The sequence below is a fragment of the Vombatus ursinus genome, unplaced genomic scaffold (genome assembly GCF_900497805.2).
Source record: "Vombatus ursinus unplaced genomic scaffold, bare-nosed wombat genome assembly UNPS02014893.1, whole genome shotgun sequence".
Taxonomy (NCBI): domain Eukaryota; kingdom Metazoa; phylum Chordata; class Mammalia; order Diprotodontia; family Vombatidae; genus Vombatus; species Vombatus ursinus.
In genome coordinates this window covers 9,622,241-9,636,172 of record NW_020954671.1, presented here as the reverse complement: position 1 = coordinate 9,636,172, position 13,932 = coordinate 9,622,241, and positions in this window count along the sequence as shown.

Here is a 13,932-nt window from a genome sequence, read left to right as displayed (position 1 = left end):
AAAGAAAGAAAGAAAGAAAGAAAGAAAGAAAGAAAGAAAGAAAGAAAAAGAAAAGTAAGGAAGGAAGTTAGGAAGGAAATAAGGAAAGAAAGAAGGAAGGAAAGAAAGGAGGGAAGGAATGAAGAGGGAGAATGAGAGAGAAAGGAAGGATTAATAGATCTTAAGAGTTGGTCACTTTTCTCAAACCACATTGAAAAAGGGACATATGTTATTAGAACTTTTCTTTGGGGGAAATTTTGAAATCTCTGCTTCCTTGTGTCTGAGCAAGTGAATGAAATCCTCTAAATGAAGGAAAATTGAGCTACCCCTGCATTTAGTTGACCCTTAACTGTGAAGCATTAATCTAATTTTCCATTCAAATTTCTTTATTAGGCTGAGTGTGATCTTGAGAACTAATAAGAAAGGACAAAGAAAGACCAATTTGCTTTTACTTGACATTGTAAGAGAAATTATAACCAGAAAAAGGTCCGTAACATTTTGTTACTGGAAGAAATTGCATCAATTATAAGCACTGTAATGCCTAACAGGAAAGATGACCTAAGGACTAGGTGCTTTGAGCCACAGATTGTTACTTTAGACCCCATTCAGAGAAAGAAGGAAGGTGCCTTTATCTATATTAAAAAGCCTAGTAGATTACCTTATTTCCCTTCTTGAGCCAAATCTGATGAGAGCAAGGTTCAAACAATGTTCATCTCCCTCCCTTCTTTCCCTCTGCTGTAATAGGTTTTTGTGTCTTTTCCCATAATGTAATTTATCCCTTAGGCATTATTATCCCTTTTTTGCAGATGAGGAAACTGAGGCTCAGAGTTGTTTAGCTGATATGTTCGTAGTCACACAGCTCGTCTGGCTCAGTGGCAGGTTTCAAACCCAGGTCTCCTTGACTTAAGACCAATGTCCTATCTACTATGTAATATTCCTTTAACCTCCTGAAGAACGTTTATAGAGGGAACAGAAATTATTTATTTCCTCTAGGAATTTACAATCCATAGAACTTGAAAACATGTCATATACTTCCCTAAGTTAATTTGCAAATATGTCTTTTCCTGAAAAACACTTAGTCCCAGTGTTATTTTTAGGGCTCAGCTACCACAACACAACTTTGTAGAAGGTTGGAACAAAGGTTGAGAGATATGTATTCAGAAAGTTAAATAATAGCTTTAAGCTATAATTTGACCAGGAAAAAAACAACTTGCCTATTCCTACGGAAATCAACCTAAAGTCCAACTTTGTCACATATGTGAGTATTAAACATATATGCCCATTCTGAAACATTCAGCATTTTAAATGCCTTACAAATACGGTACAAACCAAGAGCTGTGCTGCAAAGATTCCATTTTCTTTACCTTGTTGTGAGAGGGTTGTCCAACAGCCCTCAACCCCAAGTAATGTATCTAAAAAGGTGTCCTGATAGCTTCAGCAGGGAAGAATGCCTATTTGATGTAATTACAGAATCAAAGGTATAGACTCAATGTGATTAATACCTAGACAAAATTATTGAACCAATTAGAGATATAAAAGAAGGTATAAATTCATTGACATCAGTACCAGACAGGAAATATCTTACAGTTGCTGAAGAGAACCAGTCACCCTCTCCAGGGTTCGGATAAAACAACCAGATAATTCATATTCCAGTATCAGGTCAGCCTAGTGGTCAAAAAGCTCCAGCTGGGCCCTGAGAGGGAATCACTTTGGGGGAGAGGGGGAAGGGGAAGATGGGAAAAAAGAGGAGAGAGTCTATGTCTTCTCTCCCTCCCCTTGACCAGAGAATATCCTTGTGAGTTTCAAAAGGATGCAGGAGTTGGCCTCACTTCTTCATGGTTGTTGGTAACCATATCCCCAGAACAACAGAGGCTGATGGATATATCTGCACCAGGAGCCAAGGACAAAGTAGACACTCCTAGAAAAGATAGCCTCAGGAATGTAGAAGGGCACTGAACCTGAGAGCCCAGCAGAGACCAAAACCCCCAAAGGGGAACCTCATGAGGATGCACAAAGGGAGAAAAGACACCAGGTACTGTGTGTTACCTCTTGGTAGCATGTACTTTCTGAGTTGGAGCCCACTTCCCCTGGCTTTTGTATGGACTTGTGAGAAAGTGTGTGCCAGACTTTTGTAGAAGGATGGTTTTATGCCAACTATTTTGGCTATATACTGATGGGGCTGGGATCTGGGCCCCAGAAAGGAAAAACCCTGGACTTTCCCACATGGCCAAATCCCTGGCGTTCCCCTGAGGCTGTAATCCCATCTACTGGACTTTCATTGTGGACCTCCCTATGGCCCCAGGCCATTTCTCCATTCTCCCTTGGCCATGTGGTCTAGGTCCCTGGAATTCTATTACCTCATAGACTGCTTGGCCACTCCTAGATCCCTCCCATAGTCGTTCTGTGTATAAGGTCCATCTTGTCTCCATTAAGATGCTCAGATTCTTATAATCTAGCCACAGCTGAGATTCTTAAAATCTAGCCATTGTTTAGATTCTTATAATCTAGCCACTGGTCAGATTCTTATAATCTAGCCAATAGCTTACTAATGTTCAGACTCCTTAAGAGTCTGCCCAATATGACAATGTTCTAATAAACCTTGTTTTTGGCTGCAAGAAGGCTTGGGTTGAATTCTTTTGGGCAGGACCCACATGTTGTGATTTTGGGGTCCCAGCACCCCTGAACCCCTAAACTGCATCATATACCACATTATAAAATACCTTCTTTCTATAAACGAATTAACTCTGGTTGGTTCATTGATAATTACTGGAGGAGGCACACTGAATGGGGGCAATTGTATTACAAAACCACCCCAATCCCTCAGGGTCACCCCTAGGACCCTAGCAGAGAAGAAGTTGGCCTCCCTCTGGGAACCTGGCCAACCAATGTGTGTGGGAGTTGGGATGATTCAAAGTTGAAAGCATTAAGAGAAATAGGGAGGAAAACCATTTCATGTTTCATGGCTTCACAGAGGACAACACAACATCAGTATTAAATGCATGGGTATTGAAAAGCACAGCAACTAAATACTGAAAGGGACAGTTAAACTTTGGAATTCAGCACGATTCCTCCCTGCTAGCAGCCACACTCCAAATGAACTCTCCCATCCCCTTGCCTAGAGGCATGGAGCCAGGAAACCCCAAGTTCAAATTCAGCCTCACATACTTACTAGCTGTGTGACCTTGGGCAAGTCAATTAACTTCTGTTTGCCTCAGTTTTCTCAGTTAAAATATGAGGATAATAATAGCACCTACCACTCAAGGTTCATGTGAGAATCAAAGGAGATAAAATCTTTAGGACCTGGGACATAAGTGGTGCTTAATAAATGCTCCTTTCCTTCCTGCCTCCCCACCCTTTCCTTGTCCCAAGCACAAACATCTTCCTAAAGCACAGGTAAGGCTGTGTTAACCCCTTGTTTGAAAACAAAAACAAAAACTCCATTGGTTCTATATCTTCTAAGTTAAAGTACAAACTTCTGTGTCTGGCATTTATAGGAATCTTTACACTCTGGCTCTAATCTACCTTTCCAGGCTCACTACACATCCCCTTCAGGCACTCTATATTCCAGCCAGACTGGCCTGTCTGCTGATGCTCACACCCCACATTTCCTCTATCATCTCTGTACCTCTGCTAAGGCTGTTACTGTTGCCTAGAATGGTCTTCCTCATCTGCTCATCTGAGAACATCTAGCTTCCTTCAAAACCTAGCTCCATTGTCTCCTCCTACATGAGTCTTATCCTGATTCCGCTGGTTGTTAATTTTTCCCCCACCTCAAAATTACCTTGTATTCACTCAATCTATGTACATGACATTTCGTCTACTAGAATATAAAATCCTTGAGGGCAGATACTGTTTGCTTTTTTTTTTTTGTCTTGGCATCCCCAAATTGTAGCAAATAATAGACTATAAAATGCTTTCCCAAGGGAAAAGAATGAGACTTTGGCCATTACCTTGCTCCTCTCCATGGGGAGTGGTCTTGTCTTTTTTCCCACCTTTGCTGCACCTTGCACCCTACCATGTCACTCCCCTTCCTTGAATCCCTTCCTCCCCTTGTCCTGCAATTATAAAACTTGTGTAAAGAAGAGAACCTTTGGGATTTCACATTCATGTTCATTTCTCTTATAATAAACCTGGTTTTCACATAAGTCTCACGACACTGTGATTGCCTGTTGACACCCCCTCCCTAACACATCCCTCCTCCTAACTTTCTTATTTCTGCTCAGGACAGCACCACCCTCCCAGTCACCCACATTTGTAAGCTTGGAGTCATCCTTTACTGCCCCCTTTCCCCTAGCTCCATATCTATTCATTTGCCAAATACTTTTCCTTCTGCATCTGGCCATTTTCACTCCTACTACTTAGTTAAGGGTCTTTGGGAAGCCCCTCATCTCATCTCATCTCATCTCACTGGGACTCACAAAGGCTCCTAATTGGTGTACCTACTTCCAGTCTCTTCCCTCTCTAGGGCATCTACTACACAGTTGCCAAAATAATATTTCTACAATGCAATTATGATTGTATCATTACCCTCCTCAAAAATCTTCGATGGCAGGGGCAGCTAGGTGGTGCAGTGAATAGAGCTCTGGCCTTGAAGTCAGGAGGACCTGAGTTCATATCCAGCCTCAGACACTTGACACTTACTAGCTGTGTGACCCTGGGCAAGTCACTTCACCCCGATTCCCTCACAGAAAAAAAAAGCAAAAGAAAAACTTCATTGGCTCCCTCTTACCTTTAGAGTAAAATGATCATGACATTTACATGGCATTTGAAATTTGCAAAACACTTTAAATACTTGATTTCCTTAGGAATTTCCCTAGGAATCCTTGATTTCCTCACAACAACTCTATGGAAAAAGTTTGTAGAACTATGAATGGGCATCATCGTCCTCCACTTTACAAAGGAAAAAATGTAAACACAGAGGGTTTCAGTGACTTACCCATAGTGACACAATTACTAAGTGTCAGAGGTAGGGTTCATACCTAGGTCTTCAATGTTCTAGCAACTCTACCTCACTTCCTCTTACTACAATGTTCTCAGTCTGGTATTTAAAATCTGCCAGAACCTGTGTCCCGTCAACCATTCCAGAATGATTTTATACAGTACACCTCTCCCTCTCTGCCCACCCATGCACTCTACTTCCCAGCCAAACTGGCCTACTAGCTATTCCCTCTATATAACACTACATCTCCTTCTTCATGTTTGCCCAGGTCACCTTTTATGCCTGGGACACATCTTCTCCTCACCTCTCTCTGTTTCTTAGAATTCCTAGTTTCTTCAAGAGTCAGCTTGAGTGCCACCTTCCACATGAGGCCTTCCTTGAACCACTCCCACACCCCATGTTAGTAGCATTCACCCTCCTCAAATTACTTTGCATTTACTTATTTGTGTTATCAACAGGCAATCACAACCCCACAAAACTTATGTGAAACCTGGCTTTGTGGCAAGAGAAATGGACATGCATGTGGAATTCAAAGAGATCAGAATCTATACAAAAGTTTGCATGTTTAAAACAGAACAACAAAGGAAGGAGAAAGAAAGAAATCTCCATGTAAAGGAGCATGGAATGAGAAGGGGAAAGAGGCAGTAAAGATGGGAAAAAGACATAACCCCTCCTACCATTTTGATTTTTTCCAAGGTTGTTGTGTGCCATGGCTTGTGGCCAGAGAGCATCACTGGAAAGAATAAGAGTGTTAAAAGATGAGTTTTTGCAGCACTGAGGAGGTTAGAATCATTAAGAACAATCATCTCCCAATGTTGTCTAGCCTCATCTCCTCCTTTGATCTCCATTCCCAGCTTTTGCCTGCTTATGGTACATATGTGTTATCCAGAATTTCATACAGCATACATGGAGAGAAGTTACATGAGATAAGACTGAAAATTGAGAGTGGTGCCAGATAATGGAGGACCTTAAAGGCTGGGAAAAAGAGTAAAACCTAAGGAAAGGAATCTGACCTTTACTTAGTATGCAACAGGAAGATGCTAATGGTTTTTGAGAGGAATGGAATGAACAGATCTATGAGTCAAAGAAAGCATCTGGCAGATGTATGAATTACAGATTAGAATGGCAGGTAATTGTGATCGGAGGACCTGTTAGAAAATATTCTACTTGTCTAGACAGTTGATAATGAGGGTCTGAACCAGAAAGGATGCAATGGAAATAATGTTGTTTGTCCTTCATTCTCAAAGAGGACAATGACATCAACGAGGTGATGCCATGACATGCAAATGAATTGGATGGCATCATCTCCCTGATGTCATGGTAGCGGAACTATACAGTAGGGGAATGAATATGTATAAAAGGTGTTACACAGATAGAACTTAAAAGATTTGTAAACTGGCTGGAAATACTTAAGTTTTCCATAGTCCAGGGAAGCAGCTTCTATCGAAATAGGGCAAGTAATCTCCACCAACTGCCAACCAACTGACACCTCCAAGGAAAGCAAGCCAGCACTGCTAAGGCAGCAAGGCACCTGGAGAGAGACGTAGAAGGTGGCATGTGCCAGGGGAATCAAGCCACCACCAGCACTTCCACCATAACCTCCCTTGAGACTTAAATGAAGATAGCTCAGTACCCTGAACCCAAGACCCCTAAGAGTATCACTGTCCCCTAGAACACTAGTCCTATTTCTAGCCCAGGTCCCGAAGCCAGAAATTAAAGGAGCAATCATTGTAAGGGATCACCTTCTTCAGCAGCACTAACAGCTGACCAACTGCCACTGATGGACCAGTAAGCCCAAGAACCCAGAGAATGGAAAAACTCTCTAGATCAATCAGTCCTACTTCCAAGCCCACCCCCTGAAGCCATTATCCCAGAAAGCGACCCAGGAAGGAGATGGGACCTGTCAACTACTTCTCCAGGTACTAAACCCCCACCTCCTCAGTAATCACACTTATTTGAGACCCAGACAAGAAAGTTCTCCCCACCAAAGGTCTTGGAATTGCCAAATGGTTCAACATTATAAATGGACATAAATGTATGTATCAATGAAAAGAACATTATAGAGGATGTATTACTATATGCTTTGCCACTGCACCCATAGACCCTTTACAAGTCAAGTCAAGCCAATAAATAATTAATTTACAGCTGAAATTTCTGCTATGTATTATATCTCCCATTAGAAGTTGAGCTCCTTGAAAGGAGAGAATGTCTAGGGAAGCTGGGTGGCACAGTGGATAGAGCTCCAGCCTTAGAGTCAGGAGGACCTGAGTTCAAATCTGGTCTCAGACCCTAGACACTTACTAGCATGATCTCAATTGAGGGGACTGTGGAGTACACCATCTCTGTAGGGGGACAGATACACGGGATACCATCCTACAATCGATGCTGAGAAGACCACCATTCAGGAGAGGAAGCATACCCCAGCCTGAAACCTAGCTTATTTTAATTATTTTTAGTAACTAGGTGCTAAACTACACTGTTTCTAGCTGTAGAAATATTCCAGATATTATCAAATAACCTCTAAATTTGGTGCCCTTGAACAAAGCACTGATAAATCGACCCTAGTTAAAATTCTGATCGAAATGACAGAATTAGGAAGGAAAGTAATAATTTGGTTTTAGACAAATTTAGATTGTGAGATAGTAGGTTTGGAGATATGGATCTCGAGCTGAGAAGAGACATTAAAACACACCTGATATGATCGATTAGTGCTGGGTATGGAGTCAGATAGTTGAGTTCAGTTGACACCTGTAACATACACCAGTTGTGAGATCATGGGCAAATCACTTAAATCTCTCTGAGACTGAGTTTCCTAATGTGTCAAATGAGGTTATAGTACCTACCTTAAAAAGTTGTAGCAGAGCTACTTAGTGTTCCATGTAGGGTATTCTTAAAGTCTTAATGCAGTTTTAAACTTTAGTAGCTTTGGAGACATCTGAAAAAACTAAAACCCTATGTAATTGTCCATTGTTTTTATTTAGTTCATGCTTGCCAAGAAGCACCATGCTCATTTTCTAGTATGTGGCATTCTGCCTGAAGGCCACCTCACATTCACAAAATTCAAAGCTTCTCTTTGGAGGAGAGAGATTTGAATCTTATTGAAACCATGGTCAGAAGGTACACTGCCAGTAGTATAGTAAAAAAAGGTTAGTATGTTCCCGGATAGCCACTAATCAGCATGTTTTTCTTTCACATTTACTGAGCAAGAATTTCCCCTGAAAACTCTGTTTATAAATGATCCACACACCTCTGTCTGAAGAGTCTTCTTGTTTTTCCCCAGCAGTCCTGCATGGTCAGTGTGGACTGAGTCAGCTCCCCTTTTGAAGTACTGCACATGATGTGCAGAGGAAACTGCTTCAAGGGGTGGGTCTAAAGGAGACTGAAAAGAGAAATGACAACCTCAGTATGTGAGCCTTGTGGATAGAACTGAAAAATGACCATCCCACTACACTCACTCAAATGGGAAACAAGTAACAGCAAAATTCTTCCCTGCTAACCTTGTACACATATTAATGGTCCACAAAAAAACAGTCCTACCATAAGTAAGTATCTTTACCTCATTACCTCTTATGTCTTTACCTCTTTTCTGAGAAACAAGATTAAACACTTTTTTTGTGTATACATCATTGTTTGCTTGTAGTCTCCCCCATTAAATGGGAGCTCCTTGAGGACAAGGAACTATATTGTGCCTTTCTTTGAATCCCCCATGCTTAGCATAGTGACTGACACAAACCTAACACTTGAATGCTGGTTGACTTAACTTGACGTACAAGTGAATGCGTCTACCTAGACAGATCTACTGGGGTACAAAGACTATGAAAATTTATTTTTTAAAAATCTGAGGAAAATTTGCCTAACACCCACTAAACATTTTCAATGACATTAAGCACAATGGGTCATCCGTAGATTTCTCATTATATTAATTTTTTGTTGAGTGAAAAGTTTATGCATCTAAAATACAACAAGGAAAAATGTTCTAATATCAGTTAAATAACATTCAGAAGATAAATTGATCACATGAAACTTGATGACATAAAAATTTCAAACCCCAAAATGTATTTCGATAATTACAAGTTTTCAAGATTTTAGGCCTATTAAAATCTAATAAAATTGTAATGACCAATATTGATTCTAGAAAGCAAAGAATCAAATAATCCTCTCGGACAGTAGAGTAGCACAAAAGCAGAGTATAGATTGTATTATCAGATTGGGTTCAGTTGTGGTTGATTTACCTTAAATGACTGTATTTGTTACAAATAAATCTGACATACTCCAGGGGCTCTTTGCAGCACTCTGACCTGAGTGACCGCAAGGAGAAAACTCAGGGCTCTGTTGTTGCTGCTGCTGTTGTTTTCATTCAGTCATTCAGTCATGTCCAATACTATTTGACCCATGGATTCTGTCCATGGGGTTTTCTTGACAAAGATCCTGGAATGGTTTGCCATTTCCTTTTCCAATGTGTCCCCATTTCACAGAAGAGGAACCAAGGCAAATAGGAGATAAATGACTTGCCCAAGGTCACACAGCTAGTAAGTGTCAGAGAATCAGTTTGTAACCATATCTACCTGTCAGCATTCTAAGCACAGACATCATTAGTAATACAAACCAGAGGTGGGAGCCCAGATAATACGGATCAAAATGAAGCAAGATTCCACCATCTAAGAGTGCAGACATGGGAGGAAGCTAACCTTGACAAAAGTTCCAATTCAGGAAAGACTGAAAATATGAACAAACAGAAGATGACACTGACAATGAAGAATTTTTTGGAACCAAGGATGTGTAAGACACAAAGAAGAATATAATAACTCCACAGTGTCCTTAGATATAAGGGAGAAGAAAAAAGAGGGAGAGAGAGAGAGAGAAGAAAGGAAGGAAGGAAGGAAGAAGGGAAGAAATGAGGGCTCTCCCTAAAGTCTGAGTTCCTGTGACATTGGCTTGCCTATTGTTCCTCAAACAAGAGACCCCATCTCTCAGTTCCAGGCAATTTCACTGGTTGTACCCCACACCTAGAATCTTCCCCCTCCTCATAGTCATTTTCTGGCTTCCTTAAAGTCCCATCTAAAAGAGACTTTCATGTGATTTCCTTAATTCTAGTACCCTCCCTCTGTTAATTGTTTCGAAATCATCCTGAATATCACTTATTTATACCTGGTTCTTATATCAATCTGAGAGGGAAAGAGAGAGACAGAGAGAGAGAGAGAAGGAAAGGTTTCATTCATATCCCTGAACAAATGTCAGTGAATAGTAGAGCTTTGGGGAATATTAGAGATCGCAGCCATAAAACGCACCTTAAGTACTGAAACAAAATTAACTTTGCTTTAATTTTCATTGGAAGAAAATGTTTCAGTATTAATTGCCTCACAGTTGCTAGCAATGAAGCCAAAGATTATATTGGGGCAAGGATTCATAGAATCTTAACTCTAGTGACTTTTACTAGTTAGTGTAAAGAAAAGGAGTTGTGAAATACATGGCCTCATCAGTTATGGGGAAGGGGACATCCAACAGAACATTTTTTTTCTTTTTAAGGAGAACCTAGGCTAAAACCCCAAGCAGTTTGCAGAATACTGTTGCACAATAGTATATCTTGTAAGGGTATAGGAAGTAGGTGGAAAAAACGACCACTGCACTGTTTTTCCACGATGTGCGAGATAACGGACGCCTGATTTTTGACATCGTGGTTTCATACAGCCCTTTTCGGTTGTTAGCAACAGACTTTGTTGACTCAGATTGGTTTGAATCCAGGGCTGCCATGTTAGATGTAGCAGAATCTTGAAATGGATCTTGCAGTGATATAGTTGGTTCTGTGAGGAGTCAATACATATGTCAGTAAGTAGGAGGAGGCCACAAGGTCCATGTGGAGTGGACAGCAATGTCTTCAGAGAGGTTCCACTGCAGTTTCTTTCTCACTGTTTAGCAAGGTCACCTAGGAGCTGCCCCAGTTGAACTATGCTACCTATGCTGCTAGGACCCAAGAAGTTCGTTTTTGTTTAAAAAAAGATCATCACAACATAGTTCTTAGATTGTTAATTGCTGCAGTAATGTGCTTATGCAAACATATTTGCATGTATATAAATATATATAATGTATGTATATTTACATATGTACATATATACTGTGCCACCACGCTTCCTACATATAAACATATAAATAAGATATGAATCTTACATATATAATTATTATATTAACCTATACAATTAGGTTATAAGCATTGATTTTTTTTCACCCTTCATTCTCAAAGGAAACCAGTGACATCAGGAGGGTGATATCTTGACTTGTGAGTGAATTGGATTTAAGTGACTGAGAGCTATGCAAAGTCATCAGCCCCACTCTCTGCTCCACAGTCATCAGAGTTCCAGGCAAGACATAGATCAGGACCACTGGAGGTGGCTGGATTCACTGGGAGACTGTGGCTTTTTTAAACTAAGGTCTTTCCCAGGTCTCAGTTTGTCTAAGGCAACACCCATTCAGTGATTAAGGCTAGGTAAGCAACGAGGCAAAATGTGGCCTGCTCTGCCTTCACAAAAGAATTCATCTGGGAGTGGAACACCCTCAGAATTTCTGACCAGAACAGAAGGTGCCTATTAAATTAGAATAGGCCTCTAAAGCTGAAACAAGTAATATGTGAAGGGAATAACATCAGTCATTTACATCTTTGCTCTAATTTATTAATTAATTAATTTTTTTCTAACTAATCAGTTCTTGAGAATAAAATCTTGCCAGTCATGTAAAATTCGCTGGATAAGAAGAGAAAAATGTATAATACAATCTGGGGATAATATAATCTAAACTAGGACTGTGTCTAGGAGGGCAGGCTTGGCTGTGAAGCTTAATGACAATCCCTAAGCTGGTAGAGAGCAACTGGGCATCACCTTTAAGAAGCAAGAAGGTGACAAAGAAATGAAGGTGGGGGAAAAGGGTAGTATATTACCATAAGAACTATAAAACAGGAAGCTGACTGGAGATCAGGTCACCCATCTGTGATTTTGATGGCTATGTATCTCTTACCTTTTTCCAAAGTAGTCTGATAAATGATATAAAGACTTGTAAGCAGAAATATATGATGTACTATGCTTTATCTAGAAGATAAAGAAGTTTGATGCTTTCACCAAATCAGGTAAAATAGAAAAATGTAAATCCAAGACCAATCCATAGAAGGATCCTACCTTATGAAATGGCTGCACTGCTATGCCAGTAGAATGTTGACATTTCAAAGAAATGGTTGCTGAGTGATGACATCACTATGCTAGTAGAATGTTGACATTTTAATGGAATGGTTGCTGAGTGATGATAGCACAAATCAAGTATCAGGAAACTTGGAGTGATTTCAACCCAATTGAGTTCAACAAAGATTTATTAATTACCCAGTATGTGGATAGGGATACTGAATAGAGTAAAACACTAAGGATCTGGATTCAAATTATGATTCACTATTTGTGTGTGTATGCATATAGATATTTACACACATATACATATATACATATACATATAAAATATATGCAAATATTTATAATATACATAGATATATATACATACACAAATAAAAAATGTATATGTATATACACATACACACATACATGTGTAAAACAGGAGGCTGCTTGGAAATCAGATCACCCAATGGTGATCTTGATGGCTATATGTATCCTACTTTTTTCCAAAGTAGTCTTACACATGATATAATGAATTGTAAGTAGAAGTATATGATGTACTACTATGCTTTATTTAGAATATTAAAAAGTCCAATGTTTTTACAAAATCAGATAAAATAGAAAAATGCAAATCCAACACCAATCTGTAGAAAGACCCTGTCTTATTAAACAGCTGCACTGCTATGCCAGTAGAATGTTAACATTTCAATGAAATGGTTGCTGAGTGATGATATCACAAAAATCAACAGTAAGAAACTTGCAGTGATTTCAACTCAAGTCAATTCAACAAATATGTATTAATTGCCTAGTGTGTGGCTAGGGATACTGAATGAAGTAAACATGAAGGATCTGGATTCAAATTATTATTCACTATTTGTGTGTGGTGTACACATATACATATAAACATATGTATATATATACAAATATTTATAATAAACATATATGTGTGTGTATATATATAATATACATATATATAACTTACCATAAGAACTATACCTCTCTTACCTTTTTCCACAGTAGTCTTACAAATGATATGAAAACTTTTAAGTAGAAGTATGTGATGTACTATGCTTTATCTAGAAGATAAAAAGTCCAGTTTTTACCAATAAAATATAAAAATGATTCTCTCTTGTTAAACAGCTACACTGCTATGCCAGTAGAATGTTGACATTTCCAAGAGATGGTTGCTGAGTGATGACATTACTGCTATGCCAGTAGAATGTTGACATTTTAAAGAAATGGTTGCTGAGTGATGATATCACAAGGTTCAATGGCCAGGAAATGTGAAGTAATTTCAAGTCAATTCAATTCAATAAATATTTATTAATTGCCTAGTATATGGCTAGGGATACCAAACTGAGTAAAACACTAAGGATTTGGATTCAAATTAGGATTCACTATTACATGTGTGGACATGAATACGTTACGTCATCTCTCTTTCATCTGAGGTTTCTTCATCTATACAATGAGGAATACAGAGTAGAACAGATTTGAAACCCCTTCTAGCTTCAAGTTCTGTACTTAAGTATCCTTGTCCTCAAGGGGCTTGAAATCAAGTTAGGGGGAATAAGAAATACACAAATGGCTATAACACACTACAGGTGCCAAAGAGAGTTAAAAACAAAGTGCCATGGGTTTTTCACAATAAAGAGAGATTATATCAACTTGGGAAGATCAAGGAAGTCTTCATGAAGGAAGTGGAACTTGAATTTTGAAAGACAGAAAGACTATCAGTCAGATATAATGACTTTTCATGTGGTAAAATTAAATCTCTGTAGTTTCAATAAATTATTTCTCAAAAAAGTGTCTAAATGACCCATTAAAATTCAAAACACAAGAAAAGATGAAAATTGTGTTTTGGATCTTTCT